The sequence below is a fragment of the Taudactylus pleione genome, unplaced genomic scaffold (assembly GCF_031769625.1).
Source record: "Taudactylus pleione unplaced genomic scaffold, aTauple2 ptg000473l, whole genome shotgun sequence".
NCBI lineage: Eukaryota > Metazoa > Chordata > Amphibia > Anura > Myobatrachidae > Taudactylus > Taudactylus pleione.
In genome coordinates this window covers 5,012,383-5,029,369 of record NW_028284875.1, presented here as the reverse complement: position 1 = coordinate 5,029,369, position 16,987 = coordinate 5,012,383, and the positions used below count along the sequence as shown (strand labels likewise).

Below are 16,987 nucleotides of genomic sequence, written 5' to 3'. Positions count from 1 at the left end.
TTTTACAGTGCATATGAACCAAAGCAGCTGTGTGTACTGGTACTTAAAAACAGTCATGTTTGTGTTTTTTTTCTGCCTTCATATCAGGATGTTCAGGAAGCAGATGATAATCATTAACTGATGACATTAGAAAAAAAATTAAATTTGCTCCAGGTGAGGCTTGAATTCACAACCTCAGGATTGTTCAACAGATACTGTCTTATAAGTACCGCGCACAGACGGATTGCGCCACAGGAGCACATGGACAAAGCGCTTTCTTTTTAGTTGAGTGATTTTAGCATTGAGTTGACTAAGTAAATTAACTTGGTTCATTAATTTTAAATTAGTTACTTTTTAAATCCACTAAACTACTGCACCCAATACTAAAGTACCTAATAAAAGTAATATTCTAATCATAAGGTAATCAATTATATTGTGCATTTGTGTTATTGCCCAGTTTTATGTATCCATAGGTGTATATTGCAATGAATTCATGCCATTGTTGTACAGTACAATATTATCAAAATTGTAAAATAATTCCTGTTTATTTATCTTAAATAATATTTGGTATAGATATATGTAACTTTAATGTTGCATAGGGAAAATATACACTATAATACCAAAAAATGCAGTATCTTTAAATAAAAATAAGTTAAATCTCACTTGTGCTCTATATTTAAAGGTAAACATTGTTTTTTTGGTCTGAAGCACCTAAATTGTCAGTAAAGTCAGTGTCCAAAGAAATATAAAAGGCAGAAAATTACTCTTTTGATGACATGGATGAAAGGACTTCAAGAAACCCATCAGCAATTGCAATAGAAATTGTTATTTTGTAGCCACTCTGATATTAAATTGCAATTAAAACTTAATAGGTATGTTTTGGTATATATGGATTTTCTGCAATACCATTAAGACAGTCACCTGAATTGAAAAAAAGCATAACTTCTAGAATGAGAATGAGCAACAAAGGAACATGCATCCTAGATGGGACTTGAAGCCACTGTCCCAGGTGATAGAACACTTTTCAGAAAACTAATCCACAATGTCATTAGGATAAATGTCTGCTTTTAGATACTGGGCCATAATTTTGCAAGCTGAACAGTTCCGGATTGATAAGCAGATAAAAGTTTCTTGTGGAGCCATTTGTGCAGTATGAAGCAAGAATGAAAGGAACATCTCCAAAATTATTTTAATGAAATAAAGCCTATCACCCCAGATGGGACTTGAACCCACAATCCCTGGCTTAGGAGGCCAGTGCCTTATCCATTAGGCCACTGGGGCTTAGTAACATCTTTGAGTGAAACTGATTTTTTCATTAGTATAATCATTAATTGTTGCGATATAGGAAAGCCGTTTTTTTGTGTTCTATGCTTTACAAATCCCAGCATGAAATGTGATTGTACTATCCAGACCTAATAGTGTGGACCCTCATGTTACATTGCAGCAAAACAGATTGATGCAACTCTTTTACCAATAAAGAGGTAGTCTTTTGCATTCCATTTTGTTGACTAACTAAAGTAATGTTTACAGTGCATATGAACCAAAGCAGCTGTGTGTACTGGTACCTTAAAAACAGTCATGTTTGAGTTTTTTTTTCTGCCTTCATATCAGGATGTTCAGGTAGCAGATGATAATCATTAACTGATGACATTAGAAAAAAAATTACATTTGCTCCAGGTGAGGCTTGAATTCACAACCTCAGGATTGCTCAACAGATACTGTCTTATAAGTACCGCGCACAGACCGATTGCGCCACAGGAGCACATGGACAAAGCGCTTTATTTTTAGTTGAGTGATTTTAGCATCGAGTTGACTAAGTAAATTAACTTGGTTTATTAATTTTAAATTAGTTACTTTTTAAATCCACTAAACTACTGCACCCAATACTAAAGTACCTAATAAAAGTAATATTCTAATCATAAGGTAATCAATTATATTGTGCATTTGTGTTATTGCCCAGTTTTATGTATCCATAGGTGTATATTGCAATGAATTCATGCCATTGTTGAACAGTACAATATTATCAAAATTGTAAAATAATTCCTGTTTATTTATCTTAAATAATATTTGGTATAGATATATGTAACTTTAATGTTGCATAGGGAAAATATACACTATAATACCAAAAAATGCAGTATCTTTAAATAAAAATAAGTTAAATCTCACTTGTGCTCTATATTTAAAGGTAAACATTGTTTTTTTGGTCTGAAGCACCTAAATTGTCAGTAAAGTCAGTGACCAAAGAAATATAAAAGGCAGAAAATTACTCTTTTGATGACATGGATGAAAGGACTTCAAGAAACCCATCAGCAATTGCAAAAGAAATTGTTATTTTGTAGCCACTCTGATATTAAATTGCAATTAAAACTTAATAGGTATGTTTTGGTATATATGGATTTTCTGCAATACCATTAAGACAGTCACCTGAATTGAAAAAAGCATAACTTCTAGAATGAGAATGAGCAACAAAGGAACATGCATCCTAGATGGGACTTGAAGACACTGTCCCAGGTGATAGTAAACTTTTCAGAAAACTAATCCACAATGTCATTAGGATAAATGTCTGCTTTTAGATACTGGGCCATAATTTTGCAAGCTGAACAGTTCCGGATTGATAAGCAGATAAAAGTTTCTGGTGGAGCCATTTGTGCAGTATGAAGCAAGAATGAAAGGAACATCTCCAAAATTATTTTAATGAAATAAAGCCTATCACCCCAGATGGGACTTGAACAAACAATCCCTGGCTTAGGAGGCCAGTGCCTTATCCATTAGGCCACTGGGGCTTAGTAACATCTTTGAGTGAAACTGATTTTTTCATTAGTATAATCATTAATTGTTGCGATATAGGAAAGCCGTTTTTTTGTGTTCTTTGCTTTACAAATCCCAGCATGAAATGTGATTGTACTATCCAGACCTAATAGTGTGGACCCTCATGTTACATTGCAGCAAAACAGATTGATGCAACTCTTTTACCAATAAAGAGGTAGTCTTTTGCATTCCATTTTGTTGACTAACTAAAGTAATGTTTACAGTGCATATGAACCAAAGCAGCTGTGTGTACTGGTACCTTAAAAACAGTCATGTTTGAGTTTTTTTTTCTGCCTTCATATCAGGATGTTCAGGTAGCAGATGATAATCATTAACTGATGACATTAGAAAAAAAATTACATTTGCTCCAGGTGAGGCTTGAATTCACAACCTCAGGATTGCTCAACAGATACTGTCTTATAAGTACCGCGCACAGACCGATTGCGCCACAGGAGCACATGGACAAAGCGCTTTATTTTTAGTTGAGTGATTTTAGCATCGAGTTGACTAAGTAAATTAACTTGGTTTATTAATTTTAAATTAGTTACTTTTTAAATCCACTAAACTACTGCACCCAATACTAAAGTACCTAATAAAAGTAATATTCTAATCATAAGGTAATCAATTATATTGTGCATTTGTGTTATTGCCCAGTTTTATGTATCCATAGGTGTATATTGCAATGAATTCATGCCATTGTTGAACAGTACAATATTATCAAAATTGTAAAATAATTCCTGTTTATTTATCTTAAATAATATTTGGTATAGATATATGTAACTTTAATGTTGCATAGGGAAAATATACACTATAATACCAAAAAATGCAGTATCTTTAAATAAAAATAAGTTAAATCTCACTTGTGCTCTATATTTAAAGGTAAACATTGTTTTTTTGGTCTGAAGCACCTAAATTGTCAGTAAAGTCAGTGACCAAAGAAATATAAAAGGCAGAAAATTACTCTTTTGATGACATGGATGAAAGGACTTCAAGAAACCCATCAGCAATTGCAAAAGAAATTGTTATTTTGTAGCCACTCTGATATTAAATTGCAATTAAAACTTAATAGGTATGTTTTGGTATATATGGATTTTCTGCAATACCATTAAGACAGTCACCTGAATTGAAAAAAGCATAACTTCTAGAATGAGAATGAGCAACAAAGGAACATGCATCCTAGATGGGACTTGAAGACACTGTCCCAGGTGATAGTAAACTTTTCAGAAAACTAATCCACAATGTCATTAGGATAAATGTCTGCTTTTAGATACTGGGCCATAATTTTGCAAGCTGAACAGTTCCGGATTGATAAGCAGATAAAAGTTTCTGGTGGAGCCATTTGTGCAGTATGAAGCAAGAATGAAAGGAACATCTCCAAAATTATTTTAATGAAATAAAGCCTATCACCCCAGATGGGACTTGAACAAACAATCCCTGGCTTAGGAGGCCAGTGCCTTATCCATTAGGCCACTGGGGCTTAGTAACATCTTTGAGTGAAACTGATTTTTTCATTAGTATAATCATTAATTGTTGCGATATAGGAAAGCCGTTTATTTGTGTTCTTTGCTTTACAAATCCCAGCATGAAATGTGATTGTACTATCCAGACCTAATAGTGTGGACCCTCATGTTACATTGCAGCAAAACAGATTGATGCAACTCTTTTACCAATAAAGAGGTAGTCTTTTGCATTCCATTTTGTTGACTAACTAAAGTAATGTTTACAGTGCATATGAACCAAAGCAGCTGTGTGTACTGGTACCTTAAAAACAGTCATGTTTGAGTTTTTTTTTCTGCCTTCATATCAGGATGTTCAGGTAGCAGATGATAATCATTAACTGATGACATTAGAAAAAAAATTACATTTGCTCCAGGTGAGGCTTGAATTCACAACCTCAGGATTGCTCAACAGATACTGTCTTATAAGTACCGCGCACAGACCGATTGCGCCACAGGAGCACATGGACAAAGCGCTTTATTTTTAGTTGAGTGATTTTAGCATCGAGTTGACTAAGTAAATTAACTTGGTTTATTAATTTTAAATTAGTTACTTTTTAAATCCACTAAACTACTGCACCCAATACTAAAGTACCTAATAAAAGTAATATTCTAATCATAAGGTAATCAATTATATTGTGCATTTGTGTTATTGCCCAGTTTTATGTATCCATAGGTGTATATTGCAATGAATTCATGCCACTGTTGTACAGTACAATATTATCAAAATTGTAAAATAATTCCTGTTTATTTATCTTAAATATTATTTGCTATAGATATATGTAACTTTAATGTTGCATATGGAAAATATACACTCTAATACCAAAAATGCAGTATCTTTAAATAAAAATAAGTTAAATCTCACTTGTGCTCTATATTTAAAGGTAAACATTGTTTTTTTGGTCTGAAGCACCTAAATTGTCAGTAAAGTCAGTGTCCAAAGAAATATAAAAGGCAGAAAATTACACTTTTGATGACATGGATGAAAGTACTTCAAGAAACCCATCAGCAATTGCAATAGAAATTGTTATTTTGTAGCCACTCTGATATTAAATTGCAATTAAAACTTAATAGGTATGTTTTGGTATATATGGATTTTCTGCAATACCATTAAGACAGTCACCTGAATTGAATAAAAGCATAACTTCTAGAATGAGAATGAGCAACAAAGGAACATGCATCCTAGATGGGACTTGAAGACACTGTCCCAGGTGATAGTAAACTTTTCAGAAAACTAATCCACAATGTCATTAGGATAAATGTCTGCTTTTAGATACTGGGCCATAATTTTGCAAGCTGAACAGTTCCGGATTGATAAGCAGATAAAAGTTTCTGGTGGAGCCATTTGTGCAGTATGAAGCAAGAATGAAAGGAACATCTCCAAAATTATTTTAATGAAATAAAGCCTATCACCCCAGATGGGACTTGAACCCACAATCCATTAGGCCACTGGGGTTTAGTAACATCTTTGAGTGAAACTGATTTTTTCATTAGTATATTCATTAATTGTTGCGATATAGGAAAGCCGTTTATTTGTGTTCTTTGCTTTACAAATCCCAGCATGAAATGTGATTGTACTATCCAGACCTAATAGTGTGGACCCTCATGTTACATTGCAGCAAAACAGATTGATGCAACTCTTTTACCAATAAAGAGGTAGTCTTTTGCATTCCATTTTGTTGACTAACTAAAGTAATTTTTACAGTGCATATGAACCAAAGCAGCTGTGTGTACTGGTACTTAAAAACAGTCATGTTTGTGTTTTTTTTCTGCCTTCATATCAGGATGTTCAGGAAGCAGATGATAATCATTAACTGATGACATTAGAAAAAAAATTAAATTTGCTCCAGGTGAGGCTTGAATTCACAACCTCAGGATTGTTCAACAGATACTGTCTTATAAGTACCGCGCACAGACGGATTGCGCCACAGGAGCACATGGACAAAGCGCTTTCTTTTTAGTTGAGTGATTTTAGCATTGAGTTGACTAAGTAAATTAACTTGGTTCATTAATTTTAAATTAGTTACTTTTTAAATCCACTAAACTACTGCACCCAATACTAAAGTACCTAATAAAAGTAATATTCTAATCATAAGGTAATCAATTATATTGTGCATTTGTGTTATTGCCCAGTTTTATGTATCCATAGGTGTATATTGCAATGAATTCATGCCATTGTTGTACAGTACAATATTATCAAAATTGTAAAATAATTCCTGTTTATTTATCTTAAATAATATTTGGTATAGATATATGTAACTTTAATGTTGCATAGGGAAAATATACACTATAATACCAAAAAATGCAGTATCTTTAAATAAAAATAAGTTAAATCTCACTTGTGCTCTATATTTAAAGGTAAACATTGTTTTTTTGGTCTGAAGCACCTAAATTGTCAGTAAAGTCAGTGTCCAAAGAAATATAAAAGGCAGAAAATTACTCTTTTGATGACATGGATGAAAGGACTTCAAGAAACCCATCAGCAATTGCAATAGAAATTGTTATTTTGTAGCCACTCTGATATTAAATTGCAATTAAAACTTAATAGGTATGTTTTGGTATATATGGATTTTCTGCAATACCATTAAGACAGTCACCTGAATTGAAAAAAAGCATAACTTCTAGAATGAGAATGAGCAACAAAGGAACATGCATCCTAGATGGGACTTGAAGCCACTGTCCCAGGTGATAGAACACTTTTCAGAAAACTAATCCACAATGTCATTAGGATAAATGTCTGCTTTTAGATACTGGGCCATAATTTTGCAAGCTGAACAGTTCCGGATTGATAAGCAGATAAAAGTTTCTTGTGGAGCCATTTGTGCAGTATGAAGCAAGAATGAAAGGAACATCTCCAAAATTATTTTAATGAAATAAAGCCTATCACCCCAGATGGGACTTGAACCCACAATCCCTGGCTTAGGAGGCCAGTGCCTTATCCATTAGGCCACTGGGGCTTAGTAACATCTTTGAGTGAAACTGATTTTTTCATTAGTATAATCATTAATTGTTGCGATATAGGAAAGCCGTTTTTTTGTGTTCTATGCTTTACAAATCCCAGCATGAAATGTGATTGTACTATCCAGACCTAATAGTGTGGACCCTCATGTTACATTGCAGCAAAACAGATTGATGCAACTCTTTTACCAATAAAGAGGTAGTCTTTTGCATTCCATTTTGTTGACTAACTAAAGTAATGTTTACAGTGCATATGAACCAAAGCAGCTGTGTGTACTGGTACCTTAAAAACAGTCATGTTTGAGTTTTTTTTTCTGCCTTCATATCAGGATGTTCAGGTAGCAGATGATAATCATTAACTGATGACATTAGAAAAAAAATTACATTTGCTCCAGGTGAGGCTTGAATTCACAACCTCAGGATTGCTCAACAGATACTGTCTTATAAGTACCGCGCACAGACCGATTGCGCCACAGGAGCACATGGACAAAGCGCTTTATTTTTAGTTGAGTGATTTTAGCATCGAGTTGACTAAGTAAATTAACTTGGTTTATTAATTTTAAATTAGTTACTTTTTAAATCCACTAAACTACTGCACCCAATACTAAAGTACCTAATAAAAGTAATATTCTAATCATAAGGTAATCAATTATATTGTGCATTTGTGTTATTGCCCAGTTTTATGTATCCATAGGTGTATATTGCAATGAATTCATGCCATTGTTGAACAGTACAATATTATCAAAATTGTAAAATAATTCCTGTTTATTTATCTTAAATAATATTTGGTATAGATATATGTAACTTTAATGTTGCATAGGGAAAATATACACTATAATACCAAAAAATGCAGTATCTTTAAATAAAAATAAGTTAAATCTCACTTGTGCTCTATATTTAAAGGTAAACATTGTTTTTTTGGTCTGAAGCACCTAAATTGTCAGTAAAGTCAGTGACCAAAGAAATATAAAAGGCAGAAAATTACTCTTTTGATGACATGGATGAAAGGACTTCAAGAAACCCATCAGCAATTGCAAAAGAAATTGTTATTTTGTAGCCACTCTGATATTAAATTGCAATTAAAACTTAATAGGTATGTTTTGGTATATATGGATTTTCTGCAATACCATTAAGACAGTCACCTGAATTGAAAAAAGCATAACTTCTAGAATGAGAATGAGCAACAAAGGAACATGCATCCTAGATGGGACTTGAAGACACTGTCCCAGGTGATAGTAAACTTTTCAGAAAACTAATCCACAATGTCATTAGGATAAATGTCTGCTTTTAGATACTGGGCCATAATTTTGCAAGCTGAACAGTTCCGGATTGATAAGCAGATAAAAGTTTCTGGTGGAGCCATTTGTGCAGTATGAAGCAAGAATGAAAGGAACATCTCCAAAATTATTTTAATGAAATAAAGCCTATCACCCCAGATGGGACTTGAACAAACAATCCCTGGCTTAGGAGGCCAGTGCCTTATCCATTAGGCCACTGGGGCTTAGTAACATCTTTGAGTGAAACTGATTTTTTCATTAGTATAATCATTAATTGTTGCGATATAGGAAAGCCGTTTTTTTGTGTTCTTTGCTTTACAAATCCCAGCATGAAATGTGATTGTACTATCCAGACCTAATAGTGTGGACCCTCATGTTACATTGCAGCAAAACAGATTGATGCAACTCTTTTACCAATAAAGAGGTAGTCTTTTGCATTCCATTTTGTTGACTAACTAAAGTAATGTTTACAGTGCATATGAACCAAAGCAGCTGTGTGTACTGGTACCTTAAAAACAGTCATGTTTGAGTTTTTTTTTCTGCCTTCATATCAGGATGTTCAGGTAGCAGATGATAATCATTAACTGATGACATTAGAAAAAAAATTACATTTGCTCCAGGTGAGGCTTGAATTCACAACCTCAGGATTGCTCAACAGATACTGTCTTATAAGTACCGCGCACAGACCGATTGCGCCACAGGAGCACATGGACAAAGCGCTTTATTTTTAGTTGAGTGATTTTAGCATCGAGTTGACTAAGTAAATTAACTTGGTTTATTAATTTTAAATTAGTTACTTTTTAAATCCACTAAACTACTGCACCCAATACTAAAGTACCTAATAAAAGTAATATTCTAATCATAAGGTAATCAATTATATTGTGCATTTGTGTTATTGCCCAGTTTTATGTATCCATAGGTGTATATTGCAATGAATTCATGCCATTGTTGAACAGTACAATATTATCAAAATTGTAAAATAATTCCTGTTTATTTATCTTAAATAATATTTGGTATAGATATATGTAACTTTAATGTTGCATAGGGAAAATATACACTATAATACCAAAAAATGCAGTATCTTTAAATAAAAATAAGTTAAATCTCACTTGTGCTCTATATTTAAAGGTAAACATTGTTTTTTTGGTCTGAAGCACCTAAATTGTCAGTAAAGTCAGTGACCAAAGAAATATAAAAGGCAGAAAATTACTCTTTTGATGACATGGATGAAAGGACTTCAAGAAACCCATCAGCAATTGCAAAAGAAATTGTTATTTTGTAGCCACTCTGATATTAAATTGCAATTAAAACTTAATAGGTATGTTTTGGTATATATGGATTTTCTGCAATACCATTAAGACAGTCACCTGAATTGAAAAAAGCATAACTTCTAGAATGAGAATGAGCAACAAAGGAACATGCATCCTAGATGGGACTTGAAGACACTGTCCCAGGTGATAGTAAACTTTTCAGAAAACTAATCCACAATGTCATTAGGATAAATGTCTGCTTTTAGATACTGGGCCATAATTTTGCAAGCTGAACAGTTCCGGATTGATAAGCAGATAAAAGTTTCTGGTGGAGCCATTTGTGCAGTATGAAGCAAGAATGAAAGGAACATCTCCAAAATTATTTTAATGAAATAAAGCCTATCACCCCAGATGGGACTTGAACAAACAATCCCTGGCTTAGGAGGCCAGTGCCTTATCCATTAGGCCACTGGGGCTTAGTAACATCTTTGAGTGAAACTGATTTTTTCATTAGTATAATCATTAATTGTTGCGATATAGGAAAGCCGTTTATTTGTGTTCTTTGCTTTACAAATCCCAGCATGAAATGTGATTGTACTATCCAGACCTAATAGTGTGGACCCTCATGTTACAGTGCAGCAAAACAGATTGATGCAACTCTTTTACCAATAAAGAGGTAGTCTTTTGCATTCCATTTTGTTGACTAACTAAAGTAATGTTTACAGTGCATATGAACCAAAGCAGCTGTGTGTACTGGTACTTAAAAACAGTCATGTTTGTGTTTTTTTTCTGCCTTCATATCAGGATGTTCAGGAAGCAGATGATAATCATTAACTGATGACATTAGAAAAAAAAATACATTTGTTCCAGGTGAGGCTTGAATTCACAACCTCAGCATTGCTCAACAGATACTGTCTTATAAGTCCTGCGCACAGACCGATTGCGCCACAGGAGCACATGGTCAAAGCGCATTATTTTTAGTTGAGTGATTTTAGCATCGGGTTGACTAAGTAAATTAACTTGGTTTATTAATTTTAAATTAGTTACTTTTTAAATCCACTAAACTACTGCACCCAATACTAAAGTACCTAATAAAAGTAATATTCTAATCATAAGGTAATCAATTATATTGTGCATTTGTGTTATTGCCCAGTTTTATGTATCCATAGGTGTATATTGCAATGAATTCATGCCATTGTTGAACAGTACAATATTATCAAAATTGTAAAATAATTCCTGTTTATTTATCTTAAATAATATTTGGTATAGATATATGTAACTTTAATGTTGCATAGGGAAAATATACACTATAATACCAAAAAATGCAGTATCTTTAAATAAAAATAAGTTAAATCTCACTTGTGCTCTATATTTAAAGGTAAACATTGTTTTTTTGGTCTGAAGCACCTAAATTGTCAGTAAAGTCAGTGACCAAAGAAATATAAAAGGCAGAAAATTACTCTTTTGATGACATGGATGAAAGGACTTCAAGAAACCCATCAGCAATTGCAATAGAAATTGTTATTTTGTAGCCACTCTGATATTAAATTGCAATTAAAACTTAATAGGTATGTTTTGGTATATATGGATTTTCTGCAATACCATTAAGACAGTCACCTGAATTGAAAAAAAGCATAACTTCTAGAATGAGAATGAGCAACAAAGGAACATGCATCCTAGATGGGACTTGAAGCCACTGTCCCAGGTGATAGAACACTTTTCAGAAAACTAATCCACAATGTCATTAGGATAAATGTCTGCTTTTAGATACTGAGCCATAATTTTGCAAGCTGAACAGTTCCGGATTGATAAGCAGATAAAAGTTTCTTGTGGAGCCATTTGTGCAGTATGAAGCAAGAATGAAAGGAACATCTCCAAAATTATTTTAATGAAATAAAGCCTATGACCCCAGATGGGACTTGAACCCACAATCCCTGGCTTAGGAGGCCAGTGCCTTATCTATTAGGCCACTGGGGCTTAGTAACATCTTTGAGTGAAACTGATTTTTTCATTAGTATAATCATTAATTGTTGCGATATAGGAAAGCCATTTATTTGTGTTCTTTGCTTTACAAATCCCAGCATGAAATGTGATTGTACTATCCAGACCTAATAGTGTGGACCCTCATGTTACATTGCAGCAAAACAGATTGATGCAACTCTTTTACCAATAAAGAGGTAGTCTTTTGCATTCCATTTTGTTGACTAACTAAAGTAATTTTTACAGTGCATATGAACCAAAGCAGCTGTGTGTACTGGTACTTAAAAACAGTCATGTTTGTGTTTTTTTTCTGCCTTCATATCAGGATGTTCAGGAAGCAGATGATAATCATTAACTGATGACATTAGAAAAAAAATTACATTTGCTCCAGGTGAGGCTTGAATTCACAACCTCAGGATTGTTCAACAGATACTGTCTTATAAGTACCGCGCACAGACCGATTGCGCCACAGGAGCACATGGACAAAGCGCTTTATTTTTAGTTGAGTGATTTTAGCATCGAGTTGACTAAGTAAATTAACTTGGTTCATTAATTTTAAATTAGTTACTTTTTAAATCCACTAAACTACTGCACCCAATACTAAAGTACCTAATAAAAGTAATATTCTAATCATAAGGTAATCAATTATATTGTGCATTTGTGTTATTGCCCAGTTTTATGTATCCATAGGTGTATATTGCAATGAATTCATGCCATTGTTGAACAGTACAATATTATCAAAATTGTAAAATAATTCCTGTTTATTTATCTTAAATAATATTTGGTATAGATATATGTAACTTTAATGTTGCATAGGGAAAATATACACTATAATACCAAAAAATGCAGTATCTTTAAATAAAAATAAGTTAAATCTCACTTGTGCTCTATATTTAAAGGTAAACATTGTTTTTTTGGTCTGAAGCACCTAAATTGTCAGTAAAGTCAGTGACCAAAGAAATATAAAAGGCAGAAAATTACTCTTTTGATGACATGGATGAAAGGACTTCAAGAAACCCATCAGCAATTGCAAAAGAAATTGTTATTTTGTAGCCACTCTGATATTAAATTGCAATTAAAACTTAATAGGTATGTTTTGGTATATATGGATTTTCTGCAATACCATTAAGACAGTCACCTGAATTGAAAAAAAGCATAACTTCTAGAATGAGAATGAGCAACAAAGGAACATGCATCCTAGATGGGACTTGAAGCCACTGTCCCAGGTGATAGAACACTTTTCAGAAAACTAATCCACAATGTCATTAGGATAAATGTCTGCTTTTAGATACTGGGCCATAATTTTGCAAGCTGATCAGTTCAGGATTGCTAAGCAGATAAAAGTTTCTTGTGGAGCCATTTGTGCAGTATGAAGCAAGAATGAAAGGAACATCTCCAAAAATATTTTAATGAAATAAAGCCTATCACCCCAGATGGGACTTGAACCCACAATCCCTGGCTTAGGAGGCCAGTGCCATATCCATTAGGCCACTGGGGCTTAGTAACATCTTTGAGTGAAACTGATTTTTTCATTAGTATAATCATTAATTGTTGCGATATAGGAAAGCCGTTTTTTTGTGTTCTTTGCTTTACAAATCCCAGCATGAAATGTGATTGTACTATCCAGACCTAATAGTGTGGACCCTCATGTTACATTGCAGCAAAACAGATTGATGCAACTCTTTTACCAATAAAGAGGTAGTCTTTTGCATTCCATTTTGTTGACTAACTAAAGTAATGTTTACAGTGCATATGAACCAAAGCAGCTGTGTGTACTGGTACCTTAAAAACAGTCATGTTTGAGTTTTTTTTTCTGCCTTCATATCAGGATGTTCAGGTAGCAGATGATAATCATTAACTGATGACATTAGAAAAAAAATTACATTTGCTCCAGGTGAGGCTTGAATTCACAACCTCAGGATTGCTCAACAGATACTGTCTTATAAGTACCGCGCACAGACCGATTGCGCCACAGGAGCACATGGACAAAGCGCTTTATTTTTAGTTGAGTGATTTTAGCATCGAGTTGACTAAGTAAATTAACTTGGTTTATTAATTTTAAATTAGTTACTTTTTAAATCCACTAAACTACTGCACCCAATACTAAAGTACCTAATAAAAGTAATATTCTAATCATAAGGTAATCAATTATATTGTGCATTTGTGTTATTGCCCAGTTTTATGTATCCATAGGTGTATATTGCAATGAATTCATGCCACTGTTGTACAGTACAATATTATCAAAATTGTAAAATAATTCCTGTTTATTTATCTTAAATATTATTTGCTATAGATATATGTAACTTTAATGTTGCATATGGAAAATATACACTCTAATACCAAAAATGCAGTATCTTTAAATAAAAATAAGTTAAATCTCACTTGTGCTCTATATTTAAAGGTAAACATTGTTTTTTTGGTCTGAAGCACCTAAATTGTCAGTAAAGTCAGTGTCCAAAGAAATATAAAAGGCAGAAAATTACACTTTTGATGACATGGATGAAAGTACTTCAAGAAACCCATCAGCAATTGCAATAGAAATTGTTATTTTGTAGCCACTCTGATATTAAATTGCAATTAAAACTTAATAGGTATGTTTTGGTATATATGGATTTTCTGCAATACCATTAAGACAGTCACCTGAATTGAATAAAAGCATAACTTCTAGAATGAGAATGAGCAACAAAGGAACATGCATCCTAGATGGGACTTGAAGACACTGTCCCAGGTGATAGTAAACTTTTCAGAAAACTAATCCACAATGTCATTAGGATAAATGTCTGCTTTTAGATACTGGGCCATAATTTTGCAAGCTGAACAGTTCCGGATTGATAAGCAGATAAAAGTTTCTGGTGGAGCCATTTGTGCAGTATGAAGCAAGAATGAAAGGAACATCTCCAAAATTATTTTAATGAAATAAAGCCTATCACCCCAGATGGGACTTGAACCCACAATCCATTAGGCCACTGGGGTTTAGTAACATCTTTGAGTGAAACTGATTTTTTCATTAGTATATTCATTAATTGTTGCGATATAGGAAAGCCGTTTATTTGTGTTCTTTGCTTTACAAATCCCAGCATGAAATGTGATTGTACTATCCAGACCTAATAGTGTGGACCCTCATGTTACATTGCAGCAAAACAGATTGATGCAACTCTTTTACCAATAAAGAGGTAGTCTTTTGCATTCCATTTTGTTGACTAACTAAAGTAATTTTTACAGTGCATATGAACCAAAGCAGCTGTGTGTACTGGTACTTAAAAACAGTCATGTTTGTGTTTTTTTTCTGCCTTCATATCAGGATGTTCAGGAAGCAGATGATAATCATTAACTGATGACATTAGAAAAAAAATTAAATTTGCTCCAGGTGAGGCTTGAATTCACAACCTCAGGATTGTTCAACAGATACTGTCTTATAAGTACCGCGCACAGACGGATTGCGCCACAGGAGCACATGGACAAAGCGCTTTCTTTTTAGTTGAGTGATTTTAGCATTGAGTTGACTAAGTAAATTAACTTGGTTCATTAATTTTAAATTAGTTACTTTTTAAATCCACTAAACTACTGCACCCAATACTAAAGTACCTAATAAAAGTAATATTCTAATCATAAGGTAATCAATTATATTGTGCATTTGTGTTATTGCCCAGTTTTATGTATCCATAGGTGTATATTGCAATGAATTCATGCCATTGTTGTACAGTACAATATTATCAAAATTGTAAAATAATTCCTGTTTATTTATCTTAAATAATATTTGGTATAGATATATGTAACTTTAATGTTGCATAGGGAAAATATACACTATAATACCAAAAAATGCAGTATCTTTAAATAAAAATAAGTTAAATCTCACTTGTGCTCTATATTTAAAGGTAAACATTGTTTTTTTGGTCTGAAGCACCTAAATTGTCAGTAAAGTCAGTGTCCAAAGAAATATAAAAGGCAGAAAATTACTCTTTTGATGACATGGATGAAAGGACTTCAAGAAACCCATCAGCAATTGCAATAGAAATTGTTATTTTGTAGCCACTCTGATATTAAATTGCAATTAAAACTTAATAGGTATGTTTTGGTATATATGGATTTTCTGCAATACCATTAAGACAGTCACCTGAATTGAAAAAAAGCATAACTTCTAGAATGAGAATGAGCAACAAAGGAACATGCATCCTAGATGGGACTTGAAGCCACTGTCCCAGGTGATAGAACACTTTTCAGAAAACTAATCCACAATGTCATTAGGATAAATGTCTGCTTTTAGATACTGGGCCATAATTTTGCAAGCTGAACAGTTCCGGATTGATAAGCAGATAAAAGTTTCTTGTGGAGCCATTTGTGCAGTATGAAGCAAGAATGAAAGGAACATCTCCAAAATTATTTTAATGAAATAAAGCCTATCACCCCAGATGGGACTTGAACCCACAATCCCTGGCTTAGGAGGCCAGTGCCTTATCCATTAGGCCACTGGGGCTTAGTAACATCTTTGAGTGAAACTGATTTTTTCATTAGTATAATCATTAATTGTTGCGATATAGGAAAGCCGTTTTTTTGTGTTCTATGCTTTACAAATCCCAGCATGAAATGTGATTGTACTATCCAGACCTAATAGTGTGGACCCTCATGTTACATTGCAGCAAAACAGATTGATGCAACTCTTTTACCAATAAAGAGGTAGTCTTTTGCATTCCATTTTGTTGACTAACTAAAGTAATGTTTACAGTGCATATGAACCAAAGCAGCTGTGTGTACTGGTACCTTAAAAACAGTCATGTTTGAGTTTTATTTTCTGCCTTCATATCAGGATGTTCAGGTAGCAGATGATAATCATTAACTGATGACATTAGAAAAAAAATTACATTTGCTCCAGGTGAGGCTTGAATTCACAACCTCAGGATTGCTCAACAGATACTGTCTTATAAGTACCGCGCACAGACCGATTGCGCCACAGGAGCACATGGACAAAGCGCTTTATTTTTAGTTGAGTGATTTTAGCATCGAGTTGACTAAGTAAATTAACTTGGTTTATTAATTTTAAATTAGTTACTTTTTAAATCCACTAAACTACTGCACCCAATACTAAAGTACCTAATAAAAGTAATATTCTAATCATAAGGTAATCAATTATATTGTGCATTTGTGTTATAGCCCAGTTTTATGTATCCATAGGTGTATATTGCAATGAATTCATGCCACTGTTGTACAGTACAATATTATCAAAATTGTAAAATAATTCCTG

At 33.4% G+C, this 16,987-nt stretch overlaps 5 non-coding genes across 5 annotated transcripts; all 5 read right to left on the bottom strand.

The window, feature by feature from the left end:
* Positions 1 to 1,187: 1,187 nt before the first annotated feature.
* Positions 1,188 to 1,260, bottom strand: TRNAR-CCU (transfer RNA arginine (anticodon CCU)). The gene has a single exon. It is a non-coding gene; the product is annotated as a tRNA-Arg (tRNA).
* Positions 1,261 to 7,167: 5,907 nt separating this feature from the next.
* TRNAR-CCU (transfer RNA arginine (anticodon CCU)) lies at positions 7,168 to 7,240 on the bottom strand. Its single transcript has one exon. It is a non-coding gene; the product is annotated as a tRNA-Arg (tRNA).
* Positions 7,241 to 11,671: 4,431 nt separating this feature from the next.
* TRNAR-CCU (transfer RNA arginine (anticodon CCU)) lies at positions 11,672 to 11,745 on the bottom strand. The gene has a single exon. It is a non-coding gene; the product is annotated as a tRNA-Arg (tRNA).
* A 1,428-nt stretch (positions 11,746 to 13,173) lies between these two features.
* Positions 13,174 to 13,246, bottom strand: TRNAR-CCU (transfer RNA arginine (anticodon CCU)). Its single transcript has one exon. It is a non-coding gene; the product is annotated as a tRNA-Arg (tRNA).
* A 2,903-nt stretch (positions 13,247 to 16,149) lies between these two features.
* Positions 16,150 to 16,222, bottom strand: TRNAR-CCU (transfer RNA arginine (anticodon CCU)). The gene has a single exon. It is a non-coding gene; the product is annotated as a tRNA-Arg (tRNA).
* Between the last annotated feature and the right edge of the window lie 765 nt (positions 16,223 to 16,987).